General features: G+C 32.4%; 1 pseudogene; it reads right to left on the minus strand.

The window, feature by feature from the left end:
* The window catches only part of LOC132735337 (uncharacterized), a 30,392-nt pseudogene that overhangs the window by 3,568 nt on the left and 4,425 nt on the right, over positions 1-22,399 (minus strand).

Consider the following 22,399-nt stretch of genomic DNA (forward strand, 5'->3'; position numbering starts at 1 on the left):
TTAATAACGTCGCTTGGTAACGACGTCAAAACAGTGTAAAGGGACGTTACTCTTATAACGTTTTAAAGGGACATAATAATAAGCTATAATATTATTGTTATAAAATGCGGCCTGTGCAAACACATGATAGAAGGAAATACATACCATTTCAAGAATGGCCGCGAATTTAAAGTAAAATTCTCAGGATCATGCGACATTAGAAATGTAATTTATGCATTGAAATGTAATGGTTGTTCCAAAGATTATATTGGAGAAACTTCAAATTTAAGAAATCGAGTAACATTACACAACCAACATATACGAAATCCAGACAATGCATTATTACCAGTCAGTCGACACATTGCAATTTGCGCAAAAGACATCACTCCAAAGTTTAATATAATGCCAATCTATAAAATGCGAGAACCAGACACATTCAAAAGAAAGAATGAAAGAAACTGTTTAATAAACGTTCTTAAACCAGAATTGAATTCAAATTACTTTGATATATATATAACAATAATATTATAGCTTATTATTATGTCCCTTTAAAACGTTATAAGAGTAACGTCCCTTTACACTGTTTTGACGTCGTTACCAAGCGACGTTATTAACGTCATTATCTTGAAGATCCCTTTAACGGGTGAAACCGGTTGATATTTCTCTTCAATTATTTATTATAGTTTTGTTAATAAACAATTGCAATGTAAACTGGAAAAGGCATCACTTCATTCTTTTTTTTCCCGCTGTTTTTATCCGTATTGTTTTAAACTTTACATTTTGGATATATATATATATCTATATATATTAATATATATATATATATATATATATATATATATATATATATATATATATATATATATATATATAAGATTACGGGAAATAAAATTATTTTGTCTAAAGAAATAAAGAATTAAGAAAAAATAAACTATGTTATTCAATTAAAACTACAAATTAATCTTATTATAACGTTCTTGCATAAGCATCGCCTCTGTCAATAAATGTCATACGTTTGTAAAAGCAGAAATCAATGAGATTCTATATATTTCAGTCAAACTTGTTCCTGAAAATTATATTTTATTTTTCAGTAACCAATGTCTCTCTTTCCAAATGTGTTTTTTATTTATTTACTGAATGACCAGTTCTCCGCGACCATTATGACTTTTTTCACAATGTGAAAAGTCTTGGAGTACCAGTAAGGCTCTCATTCATAGCTATCGCCTTCCCCGAACCTGGTCCCAGAGGATTTTTATGGTCCTAGGTAGACAGGCATAATTGGGTTTTTTATTGAGTAACGAAGGTTTTCAAATTTCATCATCTGGATTGGAGACAAATTTAACAATCTTAAATGTAACTCAGGAACATTACGGGAAATATCGTGTAACTACTGTGAACAGAATCGGTTCATATGACCAGATAATGTTTCTATCAGAGACTTCACAGACAGGTATTGTATTTATTGTCTTTTTTTATTATTATTCTTTTTTTGTAGGAATCAGGCATTGTTTGCCTGTAAACGATCTACTTCGCTTTTTTAGTTTTGGTGATCACCAACATTTTTGAAACAATAGATAGAACGCATACATGTTGACATTAAGATTTGTGTAAAATCGTTGGCGCCCAATTGCAGAAACGTTCTTAAATGTACAATTATGCTATAATAATACAGTTCTCAGAGGTATATTATATAAATGAATAGCCATTAATAATACATTGTGGTCGACAGTAAAGTTGAAATAGCTATTTATTGTAATGTGTTTGAAATCAGTTCACAAACCTGACATCTGCAAAAGTGATATAGAGACAACAACGTTCACATTGTCAATAATACTCGGGGTTGTATGTATCGTTTTGGTTGGATATGCAACAGGTCTAACCATACTGTATAGACGGAATGTATCTAAGAAAGGTAAGCCTTTATTTTTGCAATGAAATATACATTTTTTTGTAATTCTTTATAAAAAATATTAATCAAATATGCATTTTTTGTTCGTTTGATATTAAATTAATTTAGGTGCAGAAAAATCAGCACATAATTATTTATATTTTAGGTACATCATCTATCATATATGGATCTAACTCTAAAACGTAAGTCGAACTTTTATTTTCGTTCTTTCTTTCAATTTCTGCAAATCTTTACTGTTTTAATTTACTCTACTCAGTACCGTAAGTCTTGTGTTGTTAATCGTAATTTAACTATCTGTGTTTAAAATTTGATGTGTTACTGTGCTAAGTAACATCAATCGATACCCTTTGACACCAAAACAATTACAGTTTAATTCATCATAATAAATAGATATAATAAATCAATTTCAGTGGGAATGACAACACGGGGAATATAAGAAATATTATCGAGGTGGACCACTATGAAAATAATGCAGCAGAAGTTGACGAGGAACCTTCTAAACATTATACAGAGCTTACACAGTATATAAACGACGGAACAACGTATGAACAATTGCAAAATTAAATAATACGTAAACATACGGTTTCCTTTTCAGAATTACGCTACGGTTTTACCTAAAGGTGACGCTGACTGTACGATTAACTATATTAGTAGTTATAACATCCTTATTGCTTATGTTAAACGTATATCTGTTGAACGTTATAATGCATAAAGCTTATCTAATAAGTCTATCTAACATTTGGAATTATTCTGGTTTTGAGCTGGTATTTTCTGGTAGTGTAATGAGTATATGAACATATTTGTAAAAGTTGAGTCTGTTATATTATTTATCATTACAATATTAAAGTGACATTATGCTTATTTGTTTTCACTGTCAAACTAGGAGAAAGTAGTTGTATATTTCAAACGATTGACTATTTTAATGGTGATCGAAATATAATTGATGTTTAAAAAATATTTATTTAAAATATGAAAACAAGCTAAAATTTTGAAATGAAAATATTGAACATAAATAAAAAAGAAAAACCTATTTTAAAAAAAACCATACACATTTACATAAATGTATATAACATAGTCTGAACCAAACACATTGGAAAAACACAGATACATGCATGCGCAGTAGAAAACCACTATTTCAGAAATTAAGGTGTAGCAAAAGTCATTGCATAATTTAACTTTTTAACACAACATGACATTACCTGCTTATTATAGATAAGGAATTCAAAGAAAACAAATAAATGATTGAATAATAGGAAATAATATGTATTTACTGATAAAGAATTCAAAGAAAACAAATAAATGATTGAATAAAAGGCCCACAAAGTCAAAGGGCATAGGGGAAGGGGACAGGAGGCCCGGGGAAGGGGGGGGGTAAATGAAAGAGATAAAACTAGGGGCAAAGGGGAAGATACTTACCGCAGACGAGAAAACAACAAGGGACACAAGCAAAAGTGTCACCAAAACAGTATGAAGCAACATAGAAATACATCTGAGGAACACAGACGGGGGTCAGCAGCACAAGTACTGCTGGGGTTTTTTAAACCCGTTAATGGTGCACCAAACCTCACATTTAGCCCCAATATGTTCCTATAAACGAGACAGTGTAAATAAAATGAAACCCCGCCAAGTGAAATTCTAACAATTGTTATGGTTACAAAAGGTTTAATAAGTAAAGCACCAAAATGATCATTTAGAAACATATAAAAGTAACCCCAATGCCCATAACAAAAGTACTTAATGTCCTAAAAGAAAACAGAGCAACAAGAAAATCATCTACAACGGCCGATTGGCCCGACGAAGCATGACAGAGGACGAAATTAAGGCAATTCAGTCCCAAACGGCTTTAAGAACTGTCCATCATAGGGTCTCCCAATTGGTGCGTCAGATTTAATTAAAGGGAGTACACTGAGGTTTTTGACATGATGGGACTGAAAATATTTTAATCCAGATAAATGTACAATTTGATGCAGGTTTAGCCACTAAACTTGTGCAAAATTACAGATCATTCGCGCACTTCGTTTTTTCCAGAATGATTATTCAAATTGTAAAAAAATGAACCAAATTGAAGAGCGTTTAAACGCTTTCCACCTCAAATCGGGCCAAGAAAGGCATAAAAATACGATTTTCAATTTATTTCAAAGTATATTTCGTAACTATATTTGCATATATTTCTGTTTAAAGTGTCCCAGCTCATTCATGTAAGCAATTCAAATGTTTTTAGGGTTTTCAACCTCAGTGGAGTCCTATTAAACTTCACATTATTAAACTTTATCATGTACTTGACACAAATGCAACACAAATATGATAACGTTTTATAATGTGAAGTTTCATATGGCTTTTGAAACACTCAATTACACATCTTATGCCATAACTCACCACTTATCGGCATTTTTACATATGATTTATATAGAGAAATATGCAGCCGGTTATTTTTACTCGAAACATAACTGATAAGAAAAATGTTTTCATCTGCAAGTTAGAACATTGTTTATCGGTGAATTGATCAATAGCAGCCTTTTTTTAGTTCACCTGAGCACAACTCCTAAGTGGTATATTTTATGGTAGCAATGTGTCCGTCGTCATCAGTCGTTGTTCGTCACTGTCCACAATTTCTTAAAGCAGTATCTCCTCCTAAACCAAAAGGTTGAATCCGACGGCTTGTCCTTAGTTAATCATATACAGAAATTATATAGATGGTTCCAGTCCATAAGCAGGTTCCAATAGCTAAAAATAAACTATAAATGTAGTCATTGAATCACTCCCGTCAGAAACTACAATGCCTAACCTAAGCTCAAATTCGGTGCATCGATTTGTATAAATCATGCTCCTGGGGCAATATTGACCCCCGGAGCGTAATTATGTTCCATAGGTTCATTTGATATGGCCATACATATTGATTTCAGAACATTGTAGGTGATGTAAACACGAAACATTCACTTTATACAGTCTCTCTAAGTATCTCTGTGGTTTGAACTTCAACATCCTATATATACACAGTGTTGACAGGGGTTATCCAGGTTGAGTATTTGGGGAAATTATTTCTTAGACCTCTTCTACAAAAGACATATAAATTGTGTCCCAGCGGTCAAAATATTCCTGTCCTGAGGTTCACATAGTTAACAAAAGTTTTTAATATACACATGTTTTAGAAGTCTCTGAAAATACAATGCCAAGACCATGTAACATCCACTTTTGGTCTTCTACAAAATTCTATGATTCATGCCATAGCGCTGTTTCGAGGTTCACATATGTTGTATATAGACTTGTTCAAAAAACCCTTCGTATCCACTTTTATTTGTCTTCCAATGAAAACGCTGTATTTCTCAAACATTCTGGGTGTTAAATGTCCTAGAAGAAATAAAGCCGATATTATATCGAATTCCCTTCATAGTCGCCTCCTTTTTTTTCATAGTGCTATCGCTACAGTCGGAAGTTTCTAATTTCTGTAGAACAGCATGGATGAACACTAGTTAGCATATACATATAAAACTATACTTGTGGCCAACTGCAATGCTTAGATATTTGATTTGGCGTAGAGCATTGATTAGTTGTCGAAATACAAAAGTTACATAAATCATGCCCTTGTATTTAAAAATGGCCTCGCTTTAATCTCCATTCACTTTTTTACTAAAAATGTTTTGATCCTTGAAGATCGTTCAACACGACATTATTGTTGCGGTGTTTTTGTTCCTTCTATTTGACTTTTATCAACTTGGGTGGTTCCAGTATTCTTACTTGAATACTTTATAATAACCCTTAGGATATGTTGTCTGCTTTTTTAAATTATGTCATGTATTAAATAGTCTTTGATCTACAAAGTATAACGACATAAATGTAAACATTTTTGTGAAGATAACTGGTTTAAAATTTGTATTGTTTAGAAGTCAAATAAAATTATGTTTTTGATTCTGATATCTTTCTGAATGTGTTCTGAATAAACTGATAAATGGCGATGGTACGATGGTGAAAACACGATGGCACGATGGTGAAAACGCAATGGCACGATGGTGAAAACTCGATGGCACGATGGTGAAAACACGATGACATGGAAATTGATGATGAAAACGCCATTATACAATGGTGAAAACGCGATTGCACGATGGTGAAAACGCGATGGCACGATTGTGGAAGTGCGATAGTACGATGGGGAAAACGCAATGACACGATGATAAAACGCGATGTCACGATGGTGAAAACGCAATGTCACGATGTTGTTAACGCGATGGTACGATAGTGAAAACGCAATGGTACGATGGTGAAAGTGCAATTGCGTGATGGTAAAAACGCAGTGGCATGATGGTGAAAAAGCGATGGTACGATGATGATAACACAATGGTACGAGGGTGAAAACACGATGGCACGAAGGTCAAAAACCCGATGGCATGATGATGAAAATGTGAGGGCACGATGATGAAAACGCGATGGTGCGATGGTAAAAGCGCGATAGTACGATGATTAAAACGGGATGGTACGAGGGTAAAAGCGCGATGGGACGGTGGTGAAATCGCGATTATACGATGATGAAAACGCGATGGCATGATGGTGAAAACGTGATGGCACGATGGTGAAAGCGCAATGGTACTACGGTGAAAGCGCGATGGTACCATGGTGAAAACACGATGGTACACTGAAAGCGCGATGGTATGATGCTGAAAGCGCGATAGTACGATGGTAAAAACGCGTTTTGACCATCGTACTATCCTGCATCGCCTGTGAGGACGAAATAAAACAAAAACACGATTGTCCAAACGGAACACCATAATATATAGACTTTAATAGGAAATATATTTCCGTCTTTATGTTTGAAACTGCAATTTTATATACGTGTAACTGTGTATAGCTCTAGTTATAAAGTCTCCTTTGATTTAAACTGATTTTGAGTTTCACTTGACCGATTACGAAGTTGAAAACTCATTATCATAACACAATTAAGTGTACAAACTGAAACAATGAGGTCACATTTTACGTCATCAAAACAACAAGTGAACAAAAAGAGTAAGTAGGTTTAATTAAATCAACAAAGAAAGTCATCGTCGGATACCCACGGTTGATTATGTAACATAACATAACATATGTAAACATTATAAAATATTTAATGGTTTGGACGTGGGTATCCGACGATGGTTAAAAGCAAGAATCGCTTGATTTTATGATAAGAACTTTTGCGTATTTTGTACAAACACAGTTTTAATGAAATTTAATGATAAAAAATCGACAAATTCATTCCGAGAAAACTAGATTCTTGTGTACACATAAGGGAAGCAACTCTATAGAAGATGCTGTATGTGTAGAAATCTATAGTGATAGGAATTTCAACGAAAGAAATTTTAAAGCAATGTTTGAAGGTGCTACATTTAAATCTATCAAATGTATTAAAGGCACGCCATAGACGGGCTAAAATGTGGAAATATGCCATGAAATGAATAATACCATCGGGACGAAGCCCTCTGAACAAATTTTCATTTTGCAGGCCGATTATCATTTCCGGCATTATTCTCTTAACTATATGCATAGATATTCGAAATATAACATCATTTATTAAACATCATCTAATGTTATATAAGTCATGCTGTTGGAGTTAGAAATTGTCACCTTAGGGCCACTAAATTTGCACATATCAATGATGGACCGATCATAAACAAGTGAACCTTTTAGCAGCCGATATCAGCGATTAGGGCACTAAACATATGTAATCTATGATCCGGAGGACCACAACAAAAGACGTGGGGGAGGGGATTACAGGATTTCCCACTCGTGCCTAGATAAAATATAAATCTTCAAAAATATTTAAAAAACTGTCCCACTCTTTTTATAAATTTACGTGACAGGTTAATTTTGTACCAATGTATATTTATACAAATTTCCTTGGGCCAAGTCTGTTTTTAAAGTCCATGCGAAGTAAATTTTTAAATTGAAAGGAATTGTGCCAAAATTAGACTTATTTTGAGGTTTGATCTGTTCGCTCATTATATACACTTGGGTAGGCATAATCTCTCTTAAATGACCAAACATGGCTAGAGTAAATCATTGTCTAAGAACAAAATGCACAGTCACATAAGACAAATTCGGTGCTGATGACTATCTTTTAATACATGTATGAAATCACATGGTCGCATGCAACTGTAACAGGATGAACATAATTATGTTCAAAGACATTGATTGTATTTCAACTTTTCAGAAATATATGCGCATACCCCTTTTAACGATATCATTTTATCCTAGTCTGAGGATGTGCAAAGATTGTGTGAAGTTGCTTCTGTGCGGATAGGTTTGATAACATAAAGTTATATTATTCTTAATATAAAATAAAAGTATTAACATATATATGCGACACTTTAAAATTAAGTAAATTTGGACATGAGTGTACTTACTTTTACTGATTCTGTAACAAATGGAACTTAAGATTAACTTTAAGAGATGTTTTTCATAACTGTGAACAAAATCGAATTGTACAAACATCGATGTATTATAGTTTAACAGTGTAATAAAGGGAAATAACAGTGTTCAGTGTAGTTCTTACAGTACAGTATCAACGTAATGTATAGGTTTTATCCTCGTTTTGTAATTAAACACTATACTTAACGATGTCTATTTAGTACGTATGAAGAAAACAACATGTATTTAGTAATCATTTAGGAGAAGCATAAATTGTTTGATACCTCTTGAACAAAATACATTCACCTAATTCCAGCAAAGCATGAATCTGATGCAGCGTGACAACTGTCAACTGGTGCTTTTTCTATGTCAGCTCCGGGAATAATTTCGATGTGAAAATATTGCAAGTTTCAGGCAACTGTAAAATATATAATTTTGACATGCTAATAGACCTTCTCTTTGTGTATTAGGAATACATTATTATAATACATGTATATTACTAGTGTAAATAGTTTTTAAGTTTTCTCTTGTCTTTAACGGAATGAAAATATGCATGGTTACTTAGTGAATCGCAAAATAAAACTACTTTAAATTTAAACCTTATTGAAAGTAACAAGTCTCTTTATGAAAATTGTGCGATTCCATATAAACATCTGTATGTATTAGACGTCAAAAGTAACCTTCAGTTGTTTTTTAATTTCCTTGTAAACATTTTAATATTTTGTTACAGGTTTTATTGAAAAATGGTGCTCAACATATAAAATGGTTTGGTTAAATTTTAAAATTGATGCTACGTGATTTGGTTGTTATCATGTCAGGGATCATGTCAATGACAACAGTTTAGTGCACCACTTAATGTAACTGCAACAATATTGATGAACATACCTGAATAAAAGTATTCCAGACTAAATTATTTTCTTCTCTCCACAATTCTGAAGTACCCTTTCACACGAAAAATGGCTCAACGTTCAAATTTCTAATACCTGTATCCGATATCAGCGTCAATCTGTCAACCTATAGTCTAAAAATAGTCAACTACAGCAATGACATGAAGAAAGGAAAACTGTCAATTACATGATAGATAAATCATGACGATTAATATTAATAAATTAACAAGATTTGTTTCTCTTGGATAAATATGAGATTACGAATGCTTAAGGTACGAAGTTCTTTCCGGGCTTAGTTTCATGCAAAACGGGCATGAAATAATTAAATAATTTTACGGGGAATTTCTATTACTTTTCTTGAAATGGCCAAATATTTTTTGCATTTTTAGTAGTACTTCGTGCCTTTATCGTGCCTGATCTAGCATATAAAGTACAAATGAAATTAACGAGGAATCAATGAAGGCAAAAATTGAGAGCGCCCATCGCGGGTTAATTGAAAATATTACAGGGGATGTTGCACTAGTTCATTATCCCTAATGCGCTGACTCAATCAAACCGAGTCTGCATTTTTCGTGTAGTTGGACTGACTTTAATTATTCCAGGGATCATTTTTTTCCAAATATTTGTTATAATGGATCTAGGCAATGATATTTTGGAGGTCACATCGGCATTTCTCATTGCGCAGTATACTGATTTTACATCCGCGGATGGTCTGAATTCAAAATCTTTGCAATATTCAAGTCTAAATTTGGAATTCTGCTTAAGCCGGTGCTAAGCAATCGCAACTACTCGGCCGTTTCCGTCAGTCTTCGGATAAGGACCTCGAACACAATAGTATGAATACACAGAACGGATGCGGTATTTCGGTCTAACCTACGCTAAGAAACTAAACATGTAAACAAATAGTAATTTAATGCTGGGAGTTGTTGACAAGTTTATTTCCAATATATGTAGTAAAGATCCACCTAAAATAAGTGAATTCATAGGTACAAAAGCAAACAATACATTATTTATATATTTATTATTATGGTTGTAGAAACCGAAAGTACAAAAAACAACCTGATGACATTTAGTCGGATTTGTTTAAAATTGAACATCAGTTACAAATTGTTGTCAGACATATTTTCAAGCAAAAGAGTACCGGAATAGACATTACATGTCAAATATATACATTCGTTTTACATTATCTCTGTTTGTTTACATCTGAAACCACGTGTTAGAACTACTTTCAATCCGTATTGTTTCCGAGGTTATTGTAGATTATAGCCGAGGCAGTTCCGAATGGGTGCTAAGGAGACTTTTGTCTCTATCTTTCTTGGGTAGTCTTTTATCAAATTTGCTCATATTTATTTGATTGGACCCTATTAGGGGTCTTTCGGGCTAAAAATAGAAAAACCTTCAGACATCTTCTTCTAAAGAACTAATGGATGGATGATCACCAAACTTGTCGGTAGCATTCTTGGGTAGTCTTTTATCAGATTTGCTCATATTAATTTGATTGGCACCTTTTAGGGGTCTCTAGGGCTAAAAAAGTAAAACCTTTAGACATCTTCTTCTACAGAACTAATGGATGGATGATCACCAAACTTTGTCTGTATCATTCTTGGGTAGTCTTTTATCAAATTTGCTCATATTAATTTGATCGGCCCCTTTTAGGGGCCGCTAAAGCTAAAAATAGAAATACATTTATACATGTTATACTAAAGAACTAATTGATGGATGATAACCAAACTTTGTCTGTAGCATTCTTGGGTAGTCTTATATCAAGTTGCTTATATTAATGTGATTGGCCCCTTTCAGGGTCAGCTTAATCTAAAAATGGAAATGCCTTTAAACACCTATTTCTACAGAAGTAATTGATGGTTGATCACAAAACTTTATCTGTAGCATTGTTGGGTAATCTTTTTTCAAATTTGCTCATATTAATTTGATTGGCCCCTTTATAGGGGTCTCTAGAGCTAAAAATAGGAAAACCTTTAACGTCCTCTTCTAAATAACTAATTGATGAAGGATCACCTTTTGTCTGTAGCATTCTTGGGTAGTCTTTTATCAAGTTTGATCATATTAATTTGATTGGCCCCTTTTAGGCGCCGCGAAAGCTAAAGCTAAAAATACCTTTACACGTCTATTTCTACAGAACTAATTAATGGATGATCACGTAACTTTTTGTCTGGAGCATTCTTATGTACTCCTTTATCAAGTTTGCTCATATTAATTTGATTGGCCCCTTTTATGGGCCACTAAAGCCAAAAATAGTTGAACCTTTGAACATCATTTCCTACTAAAATAATTGATATATAATCACCAAACTTTGTAGCATTATTAGGTAGTCTTTTATCAAGTTTGCTCATATTAATTTGATTGGCGCGGTTTAAGCTAAAGCTTAAACACCCAAGGTCATGGCATTTCTTCATATTATTGTTTAAATATATTCTATGCTCAAATTAAATATCAGAAAATATTGACAATGTATTATTTCTAACACTGTAAAGCAGTTGTTTCTGGTGAGCGACTCAGGGCCATCATGGCCCTCTTGTTAAAGAAATATTTGTCATATTTACCATTTATAAGTAAGGTTCACTTGCAGTTGTACTTTTTGTCTAGCCGCTGCCAACACTAGTTGTTCCAGCATCTTCATTCCATTATTCTTTCTTCTCATGAGAAGGAAGAATTATGTTTGTTTAATTTCACTCTGACTTACGTGTTACATTTCACCTAGAAATTCAAAGCATTCAGAATGTATAAAAAGCGCACCATTTTGTTTTATGGACAGCGCCATTTTGATACCAGGAAGTTTTACTTTTATAAGTAGTTTTGAGGTAAACACAGTAACTAGCAGCAGACGATAGAAAACAGTATACTTGTAATTGAATCAAATTGATCATTGAACAAAAGAAGTAAAGTTTAGAAGAAGGAGACACATATGTTGTTACCCATCACACATTCTATCTCAACTATCATAAATACGCCATGTAGCGTGTGTTAAATCATTTCTTCGTTTTCAGTAAATACATTCTGCCCCACCACCCCGTCAAATCGGACGAGTCTATTTGTTATTCGCTTATGGTCATTTTTCAATGTTAAATTGTCCGGTCAGTTATAGCCCGTTTCAAGTCAAAGGAAACTACATCTGCATGTACTTGATACTGCTTTTTTTTTCAAATTTTTTTGGTCTCCTGTTTAAGATTTCATTTATAAATTTAGTGTTGCCTTAGAAGGAATTTAAGTAAGTTTAACTTGTGAGATAATCAACTTCATGATTTAAAGTACTACTTGTCTCTAAAACCTAGCTAAACACTTTTTTGTACTTTCTGTGCATTCCACACGTTAACTGTGTAATTCACAAGAGCTAAATCCCTTACATACAGGAAAGCGGTGTTTAGATAGGTTTTGGAAAATGTCAATTAAGGAGTCTTATTGCTTTACACTGTAAGCATGATTTAGTGACTGGGTTTCATAACGTTAGATCCCCTTTCAATGTTCCATTTTATTTAGTTTCGTCCATTATTATCTCGTTTAGGGCACACACATTTTTTTACTTGGGAAACATATGCCGCTTTTCATGGAATGAAACAAACATGTCACATTGATGGTTCCATATAACCGCCGTAAAACCACATCTGCGGCTGTTTTAAAATTCAAAATTATACCAGTTTATACAGTGCTGAGAGGAGTGGACAGTAGCTTGCAATTACCACTACCGTTCATGAACAAGCTCATTCATACCATGCTTGCAATCTTTTCAAATGGTGTTGCCTTCTTTAAGATTTTTTTTCTCTATTTTGTTTAATTTATGAAAAATTTCACGAATTATATATAAAGCTATTAAAAACCTATAAAACAGTCTTCTTAGCTTTTATTAAGATAAAACTCGAATAACACAGAAAGCAGTTCTAATTATGGCAACTGGTGAGATGATTTCTTAAAAGATTAACATTAATTGTCACAGTTAATAAATTTATTGAATATAAAGGTACTTAGTTTTGATCATTTTTTATTATAATTATAAATATTCAAGGACGTAATTTAGCGAGGGTTAAAATTTAGAACTATCCTTCATAAAATTTGAATCTATCCTTTTTGCTCAACACATTATTTTCACGATGTGTAATTTAAATAATCACCGTGTGTTTATAAAGTTAGGTAAAAGAAATACTGAACTTAAAGTGAACTAAGTTAGGCAAAAAAGGGAACATCTCATAGTTGTTTATAACTCGCCACATTTCTTACATTTGAAGACATTATTTTGGACAGGATAAGGAATAGTTTTACATAAGTACATATTTAGATGTTTCTGACATTGATAGGTCGTATAATAGGTTAATAGTGTTTCAATGGTTTGCAGGGTGTATTTTTTCGGACTGTTTGAGATGCTCCCTCATCCCAATGATCTCGTTTTGTGAAATGAAGTTAGGCAATTCATTCCTAATTTTAAAATAAGTATCTTCCGCATTCAGCTGGATAAAGAGCGGGTCAAATGCACACCTGAAGTACCCAAAAATAATGATATTATATAACATTTTTTCAAGTAGGCAAAGGCTTTGCAAGGTTATATAATGCGAAATCTTAAATTTTGTTTAAAAAATATTTATTGACCAGGGAGGTATGGAATACAAGGTTATCTTAACTACTTCAAATAAATGAGCCGCGTCACGACAAAACCAACGTAATGGGTTTGCGATCAGCATGGATCAGCGCAGTCTGATCAGGATCCATGCTGTTCGCTATAAGTGTCTCTATTTGTAATAGAGTTGGTAAGCGAACAGCATGGATCCTGATCAGACTGCGCGGATGCGCAGGCTGGTCTGGATACATGCTGTTGGAAACCCATTATGTTGGTTTTATAATGACACGGCTCAAATGCCCTGATATATAAAAACCTACTTTAAAACGGCACGTGGAGGACATAGATATCTACATCCTCATTTAAGTCTAAGTGCTTTTGCATTATGTTTTAAGTTTATAGGAAGCGAAAATGTCCTCTTTCTAAAGTGGAAACTAACCAAGGATAGTTTTATCATGAAAAGTATCAAAAATATAAGTAGTCATTTCTAATGAAAATTTTCTGTATCGTATTGGGAACTGCTTGAAATTTGCACGTTTATACCAGAAAAACGTGTTAAAGTGGAGAGATATTTAGATCTAAGTCTGCCTTCTTTTAAGATATGGAAGTGAATCGACCACTTCAATTTATAGCCTCTACTTATAAACAATTTATTTGAACAGAAAATATAAGTATTCCAGATGAAGAATCATAATTCAAATTAATTGGACACTTTGAGCTTAACGAGTGGATTCTGAACCCGATATGTAACAGAAAACACCATTGTTGTCTTCCGAGATCGATTAATCATCAGCCGAGATAGGGGAATTCCCTTATTTTCCCACCCTATATCAATTTCTCGATGTGTCGAAGTAAAATGAAAGTCCCGATTTTTTCCCTTATATATTCCTTATAAAAACCTACTTATGAGTCGAGATTTTATGTGTCGAATTTTTCGATGTGTCGAAGTTTTTTCGTGGTCCGTATAGAATAAATCTAGAACAATTTTCCACAAATAAGCCGAAGTACTTCGATCATTTCGACACCTTTGATCTCGAGACATTTTTCACACCTTTTCTGGCTGCGAAGACGTGTGAAAAAAAGCTTTAATCGTTACTATTTTAATTGCATTAGCGCCAATTTAGCGGTATTTAACAGTAAGAACTATCATTTGAGTACTTCCGTGACCCGGTGTCGCGTGATAATCACACGCGAAATAATTACTATAAGCTGGTTTAGTTATTGCCCTTTCGTATTGTTACACCTTTTGTAACTTTATTGTGTACGTAAATCAATTTAGCCGTGAAAAATTACTTAACGTGTCATATTTAACATTGTATAATGTAAAATATCAGATTAATGAATGAAAGAAAAACATGAAATAGGTTGCGTTATAGATCTTATAAATAGGGCTAGTCACGGGTTGAAATTTGGTCATGAAATTCAGACCGATTCATGAGTCGAAGTCCCGATGTGTCGAAGTTTTTACACAAGTCCCTCCAACTTCGACTTACCGAAGTTCTACTAAAATCGAAATTCATCTTCAATATCATTACATTGGCATAGTTGGCATTTCCTATCATTTCTATCAATATTTCTATGTCTTCCAGTTTCAATAAAAAGTTGATGAGACGACAAACGTAATTTAGCAAGAGTATATCTTGAAATTGGACATTTTATCTTTGTTTAATATTCTGATATTTCAATAATAGGTTTAATTTCTTTGAATAATAAAACTGAAGATCTGGATGAGATAGCCTGTCTCCAGTTATTTAGATATATATCCTGAAGTCTTGTACGAAAAATTACTGTAAACTTTTTTATATCTACGGAAGAAGGAAACAACCAAGCATTATTAAACCCAGCATTTTGTAATAAATCTCTTACTTTTGAAGCCCATTTGACGACATTATTATCTTCAGCATCCTGTCTTAATTTACTTATGGTACTTGATAAAATACAATTATTTGTTTTTTTCATCATGTAACTTTAAAAAATACTTAACAATCCTTATTTCTCTAGCTATATATAAAGGGAATCTACCCGATTCACCATAAACAGCAGAACTTGTAGTAGACATTTTAACATTTAATAACCATTTCATGAATTTTCTATGTACTCTTTCAATATTTTCTGCTTTAATAAAACCCCAAACATCACTCGAATAATTCAATATAGATGCTACATAAGAATCAAAAAGATTTAGCATAATATTTACAGGCACTTCTAAATCTCTCGTTATGACAAAAAAGGGACCCCATTGCTTTTAAAGCTTTGTCTGCTAATGTTTTAGTTGCATTCATAAAAGATCCACCGCTGGAAAAAACAATACCTAAATAATTAAAACATGAAACAATTTCTAATATTTCCCCACCATAATACAGATGTTCATCTCTATTTATTCTCCCCCCTTTTTTGAAAATAACAACCTTGGTTTTTTCAACATTCACTTTTAATTTCCACTTCTGACAATAATCTTTTAAATTATTTAATGATTGTTGTAGCCCGTCTGCGGTCTCTGAAAAAAGTACGGCGTCGTGAGCAAATAGTAATAGGTAGATAGATAACTGATCTAATGTTAAACATGAATTACTGTCATTTTGTAAAAACACCTCTATATCTTTTACGAATAGTGAGAACAAAATGGGCGAAATAATCTCACCTTGTAATAGACCGACATCACAATTGAAGAAATCTGACAATGTATCAATATGTCGAACACATAATTTAACCTCATTATACAAAGATCTTATAAAATAAAAATTCTTCCATTTACACCATTCTTTATTAATTTGACCCAAAGGGCATTTCTATATATTGAATCAAAGCATTTCATTAAGTCTACAAAACAACATATATAATTTCTTTTTTTTTTAAGCTGTCTTTCAATAAAAGAATGTAAGAGAAAAATAGCATCAACTGTACTGTAATTAGATTTAAAACCAAAAACTTTGCATCAGTGAGAATATCATTTACAAGTGCCCATTTTTTTCAAACGTTCATTTTAATTATTACAGTAAATAATTTAGCAAACCAACTTATCAAAGTAATACCTCTGTAATTTTGTAGGTAAACTTGAATCGCCCTTTTTTAAAAAACAGGTATTATCATGCCGCTTGACCATGATTTAGGAAAACATTGTTTATCTAAAATATAGTTAAAAATAAAATTTCCAAAGGTTTATCTAAAATATCGATTCCCTCTCTTGAAGTATTCGTACATAATATGATCGAACGAACAAGCTTTATTCGTCCCCAAAAGTTTTAACTGCATTTCTTATTTCAGTAACAGTAAACGATGCATCTAACTCATCAAATGTAGAATTTATGTTTTCACAATTTATCATAGTTATTTAAAAAAAGTTTCTATTTTCAACATCTTTCTTCTATTGAAAAATCTGATGTAAGGTTCTTAAAATAATTAAAAAATTTCTTCCATTTCAATACTATCATCTAAACAATTTGCCCTTTTCTTACTAAATAATCTCCAAAAATCTTTTTGGCTTTTTATTCCTCATTTCTTTTAAAGATGTTGCTTGTTTTCTATTAAAATTCCTTTTTACTTTTCTACAATGGTACTTATAATCTTTTTTTTGCAATATAACATCTCTTTATTTTCAGCAGTTTTGTTAGCATTGAATTGCGATACTGATTTTTTATAAGCAATATATTTTTTGTTTACAACTTTCATCAAACCATTTATTGTTTATATTATTATTACTATCGCAGAAAAACGTGTTATATGAAATCGAACGACATGTTTCAAAATAAATATTTCCTTTATCAGTCAGGAATTTAGTAAATATATCTACCATTTCGTTAGGATCATGGTCATTTTGTTTGCATTCATATAATTTTGGCAAAGTAGTTCAACGTCACACGAAATATCGCGAATAAATTCATCTCTATACTCAGGATTCCATTTATAAACCGTGTGTTTACGTGGTTCTGTCTCAACCGGTGAAGTCATAAAGTAATTAATTATATTGATAATTGTCACATAAATAAAACATAGTAAAGAAGGACAATATGAGTGTGTGAGAAATTATTCCAACTTTTGATGTCTATGAATACATTCTTTATTTTAAAGATAAGCGAAGAATTATTTCAAGATTGATTAATTTAAGATATTTGATCTTAATTGTTTAAATATTGAATTTGTATAATCAAGCAGGGTTTTGGGTTAAAACCCTTTTTTCAACCCGTTTGGGAGAATATTTTATTTTTTTTTAAGGGTTTTAAAACAGAATAAAGGGGTTAAATTTTCTGACCCAAATTAAAAAAAGAGGATTTTAGATTTTGCAGGCAATATAGATTATGTAGGGGATGTTTAATCCCTTGTAGGTGTGATTGGGCAATTATGTTTTTGGCCAGTATGTATGTTGAATAAGATCAATAAAGAACAAATATGAAAGTGATAGGTGAAAATAAGGAAAATATGTATTTTGCAGGCATAATGTACGTTGAAGTTTGCAAACTAGTTGAATAAAGAACAAACTATTAATTGATAGGTGACAATAAGGAAAATCAGTAGGCGTAAATAAGGAAAATCAGTATTTTGCAGATAGAATAAATGTTGATTTTTGCAGACAAGTTACATAAACAACAAATATGAAATGATAGGTGAAAAAAGGAAAGACTGTATTTTGCAGACAGAATTCAGATTGAATTTTGCTGACAAGTTAAGTAAAGAACAATACATGACACGATAGGTGAAAATAAGGAAAATCTGTATTTTACAAACAGAATATATGTTGAATTTTGCAGACAAGTTAGATTAATAACAAATATTTAATGATTAGTAAAAATAAGTAAAATATTTATTATATATTCATAAATGAAATATTGAGAAATATTGATGAAATAAAATGCATATTTTTATTTTCCGTATTTTCACTGTAGAAAATTATTTTTCACTGCAGTGAAACATATTTTTCGCATTTCACTGGTATCTTGCCGACTACTTTCTTTTAAATACAGCCAATACACAACACTAAAAGTAAATTCTATCTATTCATAAAGATAAAAAAGAGAAAAGTATATCTATTTTTTTTCTATTAATACAGGATTTATTTTCATGTTGTGGTATGAAAATTAACATATTTCTCTTATGGCTACTGCGATGAAAATAAATCCTGTATTTAAAGAAAAACTTTAATATCCTCTATGTATTCTGCTATCAGAATGTATACATATTGCAGATAGGTTAAATAAAGAACAAACTACAAAATGATTGGTGAAAATATGGAAAATCTGTGTTTTGCAGACAGAATGTATGTTAATTTTGCAAACAATTTAAATAAAGAACAAAATATGAAATTATAGGTGAAAATTAGGAAAGTCTGTTTTTTGCAGACAGAATGTATGTTGAATTTCGCAGAAAAGATAGATAAACAAAAAACAATATATTAAATGAAAGATGAATAAAAGAACAAGAGCCGGATGAGCCGGGTGATAATCCCCAAGAAGGTTATGGACAGAGGAAAGTATAAAAAAATAAACAAAGGCAATAACTCCAAAATAAGGCAAGGCAGAGTTATGGTTTTTTGCACTGCACTTCTATTTAATGATACCTATTTACCCATACAGTTTCGTGATGATATTTTTATAGTTTCGGAGTTATGTCCCAGGTAAAATTCAAAGTGTAAAAATGAACAAACGGCAATAACTCCAAAATTAGACAAGGCTGTCTTTAGGTTTGTAAGCATTGCAGTTTTATCCAATGAGATCTATCCATCTACAAAGTTTCATGTTGATATCTTTTATAGTTTTAGAGTTATGTCCCGGACAAAAGTCAAAAAGTAAAAACAAAAAAGGGCAATATCTTCAAAATAAGGCAAGGCAGAGTTATTGTTCTTTAGCAATACACGTCAACCTAATGAGATTTATCTACCTATAAAGTTTCATGTTTATATCTCATATAGTTTTAGAGTTATGTCCCGGACAAAGTTCAAAGTGTTAAAATAAAAAAGGGCAATAATTCAAAAGTTTTAGCGTTATGTCTCGGACAAAGTTCAAAGTTGTAAAAATAAAAATGGGCAATAATTAAAAAAAAATAGGCAAGGCAGAGTTACGGTTCTTGTGCACTGCACACCCACTCAATGATATCTATCTACCTACAAAGTTTCATGTTGATACCTATTGTGGTTTCGAAGTCATGTCCCGGATACGAATAGCGGACGGACGGACGGACAAGGCGACGACTATATGCTCACCCTTCGGGGAGCATAAAAATCTGTATTTTGCAGACAGAATGTATGTTGAATTTAATAATGATGTTTGTATAATTATTAAGAATAATGAAATATAACCTTTTTGTAAATACTTACTGTACAAAATTTTTCATGAATATTGTTAACTTAACATTTTCCCTTATATAAGCGTGTTTTGATTGTTCCCCCCCCCCCCCACCCCTTGAGGCCTAAAACAGTGAAAAAATGCCCTATTTTGGCCCAAACACTGTTTTTCGTTTGAGAAATGTTGTTAAAAAAGTGACCACCTTTTCGGCGCCGCCCCCTAACCAAAATACACATCAGGGGGTTGCCAGAAGGGGGATGTGCCCCTTCTGTTTAGGGCGTTTGAAGGGAGGCGACAGTCCCTCTCATCGCCAATAAAATTTTGGACATGTGACAGGCTTAAAATGGCCCCAGGTCGATTTTACGGTAACTAGTAATCGACGCTGAAAAGCCTTTTACTCTAGCTCAATTCATTGAGAATTTGCAGCACAATGATTACAATATCTGGCTGTTGTAAAACACTGAGTACAGTTGCTTCAACTTGGTTTGAGACGTTAAATGGACCAAATGTGAATGAAGACTTTGAATAAACACAGATACCATAAAATGATCGTTGTGTAAGAAGTGGTAGCTGATAATCTTGTCTGAACTGTGAGAAGTTTGTAAGGGCTGTGTCATTTGTGTCATCTTCTGTTGAATCTGGTTTCACAGAAACCTATTACATCAGATGATTGTACATTTTTGTCTATCTGAACATCTTGAAGGTGCTTGTGTAAAGATCTAGCATTCAGAAAACCAAGTTTAAATGTGAATTTCTGCTCTGTGAAAAAGTTATGGCTGAATACTAGAGGAAAATTTCGCATTTTGTCCATTTCTTTTTGTACTTCTTTATCTACTGATATCTTATCTTGTAGATTAGTGATGTAAAGTTTATCCAATGACTTAAGAGCCTACTTAGGGCTACATAATGTATATGGTCTACTTCTCGAGTAAGAGTAAGGTCAACAACAGCAGTATCTAATGTATCTCCTTGTGATCGGTGGATTAATTCCGCATGTGCAGGTCTGAGTGGAAAATGATATCTTTGTATTTGAGCTCTTCAATCTTATTTCTGCTCCAAATTCTTTTGCAACTGGATGTAATGGTGTCCAGTTTGGATTATAGCAAGACCTATACAGTCGTTTATTTTCACTGCGTAGTGATTCTCCAATTATTCCCAGAAGGCATAGTATCTGTGATTTTAATATCTATTTTCATGATCTGGCATGTAGCCATTCGTTGTATCAAGATTAACAGTAAGATCATAGCAAATATCTTTACATGCAACCACAGTTTTTGGTTATTGACAGTTTTTGGCATGGCTTTTCCTTAATTGATCTAAAACTTTTTACGCATGTTTGGTGGTGTAGAGCCAACCAAACGATCTTTTGCATTGATAGTGTAAGAATGGTTCTGTGATCTTAATATTGCAGAATTGTTGTATGCATTGACACTGTCATGTGTATGCATTAAATGGATAGCATCCTATGGATAATGTTCCGAGTCTTTTTGTATGATTCTTGTTTTCAAAATTTTGATATCATCACTGGTGTGATTGCCTTCTCTGAGTCTATTGAGGAGTTCAGCAAACTGTTTATTATCTGCTTGTCTCATGATACATTTTAGGTATTATTATTTTTTTTTTTTTTGGTTTTTGTTTTTTATTATTATGATGATGTATAGTTTTTTATGTTATTTCACAGACAAACTCTGTTTACATATATGTTAACTCAATGACCCCGTTTATGCTTATCTTTTATGTACTTATGTTTTATATATATCCTAATGGGTAATTATATTATGGCATGGCGAGCATCTGTGGGGTAATTCAATAACATTCAGCAGTTCATACGGAAACGCTTCGTCTATTCATACAGTAGAATTAGCCGTTTTTGTATTAATCATACAATTGCTTTACTTATACTAATAATTTCATTTTAAGCCTGTTTTTCATCACAAGCCCAAAAAATCTTATAATTCGAGGATATCAGCCTCAAGCGACGCTTGCTTTTTTAAGCTGTGTTATCTTAACGCTTTTAAAACATGTATTAGCCTTAAGGGTATAGTTACATTTATATACTTTGTGATTCTCATAGCTATATATTATTATATTCCGGGGGTAAAAAAAATCAACTTATCAAAAACGTTGTATTTTGTTAAGTGGAAAAGGTAAAGAATACAGTTTGGTATGTTACAGTCCATTAATACTATTGTGTTATATATTATGTTTTATTCACTTAAGTTATTTTGCACAAATCTTAAAAATTTCTGGAGATGTAGAATCAAACCCAGGTCCTATTTTTAGCAAGGAAAATTTGCTGTCAATTATTCACCAAAACATTAGAAGCATACGCCATAAATTTGATTATAATAAGCAATTTTTTTAGAAACTGATGTGTTATGTTTTACTGAGACTAAATTAGATTCAAATA

This window comes from Ruditapes philippinarum, unplaced genomic scaffold (assembly GCF_026571515.1).
Source record: "Ruditapes philippinarum isolate M1 unplaced genomic scaffold, ASM2657151v2 ctg780_1_1_1_1, whole genome shotgun sequence".
Taxonomy (NCBI): Eukaryota; Metazoa; Mollusca; class Bivalvia; order Venerida; family Veneridae; genus Ruditapes; species Ruditapes philippinarum.